The following is a 6,000-nucleotide window of genomic DNA, read 5'->3' on the forward strand; positions in this document are numbered from 1 at the left end:
AGGCACAAATCTGTGTTTCAATGAAGTCAGAGATGAAGCATTCACTTAAGCAAATGCATTGCTTTTTCTCATTAGTAATAGCTAAAATATGCCTACCACAAATGATATAAGTAAACAAAAAAAAAAAAAAACGCTACATCAGCTCAAGAATTTTATGAAGATGGTCATGTTCATCTTCTTAACAGCTCTTTGTAGACTGTACTAACAAATGTAAGCTTGCATTACCAGCAATGGAATTTTTATTTTCATTAATGACTTTTTCCTTTATTTTATATTGAACCACAAGTTGTCCAATTCCCGTGACAAAGTATGCATCAAATGCAGTGTATGCTACATCAAGTGCATGTGCCCGTTTTACATTGTTTTTATTAGTTTCTACTATCCTGCTGTTGCACTGCTGTGAACTTGAGTCCTAGAATCCCAGTCTACATGAGCAAGTATTTGGTCACCTTTAAACAGGCAACATGGTGACCTTTGGTTAACTTCTGGCACGTGCAGCAGGAGACACTGCCTTATCTCGCAGTTCCCAACATCTGAACAGGCTCTATATAATGGTGCTGATGTGATCTCATGGCACAATTCGGGACCCAAGTAGCACATTTCACCTGCATTTCAAGCTGGTTGTATCAAGGAATGCTGTACAGTCCCTACAGGAACACAGTGGGTACTTGAAAACAAAATTATGCTAGCTTTGCGCAAAGAAATTCGCACAGCTTGTTTACAAACAAAGCAGCACAATGCAAGGGCTTTGACAATGCAGTGAAGGCACTTTATGTACTGGTTAACAAAGTTTTGTTTTGAAGCATCGCTAAGAAGAGCATTGAATCTACAATCCCAATGCTCTATAAGCAGAAGGATCCAAGTGTGAAGTACACTGGTTAAGCATCCAGTCTGTGCGAGCGTCCTCCAGCTTAGGTCAAAAGTAACAGCTGTATTTGTTGAGTGTCAGGTTAACTAGGTGAAACCTTTAAAGAGGTCCTTGTAAGTCACGTAAGTCACATTCAAAAGAGATGCCAATAATTTTCCTGTACATGTCATAGTAGAACACTAGATGTATTTATGTGAAATTTCTGTGCTATGCAAAATTGCTCACGTGCCACCATGGGCACAACAGTCTCTCACTTGAATTATAACGTACTTGACGTAGTGTGCTAGTGGAACTAGGCGTGTAATGCGACTTTACATTATTGTCTCTTGGAATATTTTTGCTGCAATTCTTCATGCAAAGCAAAGCTCCTTGCATCTTACACGGCCAGACTTGCTACATGCATTCATCTTTGCCTTGCATAAAGTTTAGCGCTTCATTCAAGAATGACTACACGATCACTTACTGCCATTCCATCCCACCCTTTCCTTTAACATTGTTTTCATGAGCTAGTTCCAAGCCATGCTTCTACACCCTACTGTAAACTATCAACGTATCCAAATTCAAGAGACTGATCTCGCCATATTCAGCGCATGCACAACTGCCCTGCTGGCACCATGATGACGGTCACCCACACTGATTTTACACTGTAGTTAGGTTTACCTCGACTAGATTGCCAAGGCAAGCTGCATTATGAATCGTGCCAGCAATATTTTTCAGGAATACATTTCAGCCCTGCTCCTACTTTAGAATCTTCATCCTGACCTTCTGAACTGTGTAAGCCAGTTGCGAAGAATTTTTAAAAAACTTGGCAACCCTAACCATAGTTACCTTTCTGCATTTTTTGCAGCAGCAGTGTAGTAGTCGTGAAATCAGTCTATTAAACCTATTAAGTCAATTAAAAGGCAAGTTCATGACGTTTTTCATTGTACAAAATGGATATCTGCGACACTTAAAGGTGAACTGCAACAAACTCTCACTTTGGGTAAATTGGTTATAAATAGGTAGGATACACTACTCAAGCAATCTTGGCAAAGATGCAGGTCAGGCAATTGCATAATTTTCTTATTAGCAGCCTTTAGATAGCACCTAAGCAGACAACGCGTGCACCTGGCTGTTAGTGGATGACACAAGCTCCAGCGCACTGCCTTTCGAAAAAATTTTTTCTTGACATGCCGCGGTCGGTGCCCATTCTTTAAGGTCATGCCACGGCCGCTGGATAAAAAAAAATGTGCGGCCTGCCGCGTCGGGCGCGCTGCAGTGGGAGCGAACGTGACAGCCGTAGTTGCATTGTCGGCCACTTGGCTGGGCCGAACGGCGCTAGCCATCGGTGATGGAATGCGTCTGTTTCCACGTGCGACGGCATTCCAAATGCGTTCCTGACACGTTTGCTATGCCGATGCCAAACAGCCCCCGACATGTGGTGCTGCGGCGGATCACACCGTTTTCGATGCACATAGCAGACCGCACCCTTTTTTTATCCAGCAGCCGTGATCATGCCAAGGAGCCTCGCATTCCAAGTCATGTAGTATTATTTCTGGCAAGCAGTAATATGGAAGCTATGTTTTCTTTTGTTTCAGTATGAAAAACATTCTTTTGCAAGCTTTTTGTGAACCACACTCGTATTTCAAACGTAAAACCTTGAATGGAGACTGCTATATATCTACACTATCTGAATCAACCTTTTACATGACCCAAAACTTTGTTGCAGTTGACCTTTAATACCAGCAAGATGGCTTGCATGCTAAACTGTCATATTTATGGCATACATTTTCCAAGCCATATGGCCAGTTTTCGGCTACTGCATGGTTCTGTCCGCAAAGTAAAAATTGATCATAGACCAGTGTATTTCCTTATCTTTGAAGTTCAATCTTGAAGAACGCTAAATTTGTATGGCATGGCTTCAAGATAAAAAGCAGGTATCGCAAGGAAACTCCGAGCAGGTCAATTGCCATTGAAAGATCCATTGTAATACCACTGCTCAACCCACAAGTTACCAAAAGCACAGTGGCTTTGTTCAATTATTTCGAAATGTGATATCAAAGGTGTGCACAAGGTTGAATTTTTGAGAGGGACAGCAAATTAAAAGAATTTTGTGAACCATTGCAACCAGTGCATAAAATATTTAACCGACATATCAGAGGGCGAGGGGGGGGGGGGGTATTCTGTACTCTTGTAGAATACCCCCCATATGGTTCAGTGTGTGAAAACACCTACCAAAAGTTATGCAATATTTAAAGTATGGCAAGATGGCATGCACCAATGTGTTTGTCATTAGCAGTGTCGAAGTCGGCTTTCATGGGGCCATATTCTGAAACGTTCCACTTCGGTGTTAGTGTCTCCCAGGCGATAGTCACGTTCAATAAATCAACCGGCTGCTTACCGTGACGTCAGCATGCACTACCTACACGCGCTCTCAAACGCTTCACAACGCACGAGAGCTCGCACCGTGCGAGTGCAGAGCGCGCTCGGGTGTGTTTTGAGTGTATCGGCCGCAGTACAACACAGACGTGTTCGTTTATTGAATATATGTCGGGAGCACCCAATGACACCGTGACGTCAAAATGACGTAGGTCGCAACTACTAGATGGTGCAATTTAGTTTCCGGTTTTACCAGAACAGCCAATCGGCGCGCGTCCTTGGCGGAGGCTTGGTTAACGCGGTGGCTTCGATAAGACAAACTATCGCCTAAGCGGAACGTTTCAAATACGGCCCATGGAGCTTTTATGCTTGTGGTCACGCCTCACTAAACGCAGTCTGCTGTGCGAGTCGTAAGGGGTCGCTCATGGAAAGCATACCGGCTGCCGCACTACATTCCTATCGAGGTGTAAATGTGGGCAGTAGCGCAGCTGAGGTTGCGTTCTCAAAAGATCCAGTATAGCGAAGGCCGCTGTCGCAGACACGAGCCCAGACTGCAAGCCGCAGAAAAGGCAGGCGGGGTCCATCCCCTCGGCTGCAGCATTGGAGGCCGATCCACGTAGACGCCTGGGTCGTCGCAGATACGTCACAAAAGTGTCGCGTACTTTCTTGAAAAGCCAGTGGCCAGTATATGACTTCCCGCGGCGACCGTGTCATGCCGCTTTTAGCAAACAGCAGTTTCTTTTTTTTATTTGATCAAGATAAATGCAAGCATGTAAGCATAACGCGAATCTTCCGTGTACAAAGGCAGGTGAAAACCTCGCAATGAAACTAAGCAATCCACGAGGCCAACGGCCGGCCCACGGAACAACGCAAGTGTTACATCACTAACCTTCAAAGTGACTGGAAATAAATGCGCATTGGTTGAGACTTCGTGCAGTACCAAGCTGCCACCTCAGGGGGGGATCGCTTGATAAGTCTTCCTCTGAAACCCGGCAGCAACCTGCAAGAAACACGAAAGTACTACTGACTACATTCAATAACTGCCGCGCATACCGGAGGCGGCACACGCTGGCACCCGATTACAAATAATGGCGTCCAGAGGCAAGGCAATCGACCGCCATTGCCGTCTAAACCCACAACGTTAGGCTTACGGCACAGCTGTGGAACGAGCCATCCTCACACCATTCGCTTAAGCAAACAGGACAGCGGCAGGATCTAAACATTTAGAGTGGAAGTAACTTTAGGAGCAGGCAATCGCCTTATTGTCCGATAGTACAACTACACACACACACAAACACACACACAAAAAAAAAAAAAAAAAAACACTCGAGGGCGCAAACGATCCAACGCAGACCTTACCGTTGCGTCTGCTGTCAGCGTCAGACGATTATCCTCGAAATCTTCAACAGAAGAATTCCTGGAAAAGGTAATATCCCGAGCGAGTTCCCTTTAAAAAAAAAAGCGGGCATACAAACCCGCAAATGTGTCGTGACGATAGGCCACCGCCGCAACAACGCGCTCGCGCGAGGCCACAAATGGAACCCAGAGAACGGCGCGATCCCGATGTGGCTAGACCGGGGAGGAGGGCCACGTTCTGCTCGAATAGGACGTCTGTGATTGCCGCTTGTATTTCAAATAAACTAAAAGCTAATATATAGCACGCCTAAAACGCAAAATGACAATCAAAATAAGCTGTCACTGACGTTAATTTGAAACTACACAAATATTTCTTTAGAAACGCTACGTGGCGTTCCTATAGACGCTGGTCGTGATGCCTCCAAAGCATGGCCTCCGAGATATAGCTGTTGACAAAGTGCGCTGTAGGGCGTTTATCGAAAATTTTCTTCCGATATTGTAGAAATTATAAAGTGCTAGACAAATGACAAAATCACACTCCTTCTGCGTTAGCTATTATAAGCTGTCACTGACGTTAATTTGAAACTACACAAATATTTCTTTAGAAACGCTACGTGCGTTCCTACAGATGCTGGTCGTGATGCCTCCAAAGCATGGCCTCCGAGATTTAGTTAAGGACCTCCATAGTTGAGAAAGTGCGGCGTAGGACTTTTATCGAAATTTTTTTTTTTCCGATATTGTAGAAATCATAAAGCGCTTTACAAAGGACAATATCACACTCCTTCTGTGTTAGCTATTTAACCTAGCTGATTTCATTAATGCATTGCCGAGCGAGAACGCCGAGCTGACGCCGTATCACTGATCTCCACTGCGCCGTATGCGGGCGTCCGCGCCCGCTTCGGGGCTCCGAAGCCGGCTGTGTTTCGCTGTAAAAACGTTGCCCTGAGTTAACTAATGGACATAGTGGGTTGAAACTCTACACGAATAGAGCATGCAAAAAAAAAAAAAAATGCTTGCGTAGTTCTCGAATTATTGGTGGAAGTACAAGCAATGGTCTGATAGGTTCCAACGACGAGGAAGCATACGCGATAACCTTCTCGTATGCCTTGGCGAAACGGTAGGTTGTGTCAGTAAAGCCGCGAGAAACAACGATCGTAAAGGTGATTGTATCGATATGGTAATCAAAGCCTGTCGCGATTCACTCGACGCAGGCCCTTATCGCCGCGCACACTCTGTACTCTTCTGTTCTCCTCTGTACTCTTCAACACTCTTTCCCTAGTTAACTTTAAATACGAGCACTGGGAACTGGCCCGTGCGTGTCTTTAACAGATCAACGACGAAACAGTCATAGTATCTATATGATTACTTTGTATCTGTAGGGTAAACAGCGCGAAAAGAAAAGAAAAAAAAAAAAACGA

General features: G+C 44.7%; 1 protein-coding gene across 2 annotated transcripts in view; it reads right to left on the reverse strand.

Annotated features, from left to right (window-relative positions):
* The window catches only part of LOC119465780 (RNA-binding protein 12), a 52,747-nt gene extending 47,955 nt beyond the window's left edge, over positions 1–4,792 (reverse strand). For both annotated transcript variants that reach the window (XM_037726244.2, XM_037726251.2), the window contains exons 1-2: positions 4,586–4,792; positions 4,116–4,226 (exon numbers count right to left, since the gene is read on the reverse strand). The gene's annotated coding sequence lies outside the window, so the exon portion shown is untranslated. The remainder of the gene's footprint in view (positions 1–4,115; positions 4,227–4,585) is intronic.
* Between the last annotated feature and the right edge of the window lie 1,208 nt (positions 4,793–6,000).

This window comes from Dermacentor silvarum, chromosome 1 (genome assembly GCF_013339745.2).
Source record: "Dermacentor silvarum isolate Dsil-2018 chromosome 1, BIME_Dsil_1.4, whole genome shotgun sequence".
In the NCBI taxonomy this organism is placed as follows: Eukaryota; Metazoa; Arthropoda; class Arachnida; order Ixodida; family Ixodidae; genus Dermacentor; species Dermacentor silvarum.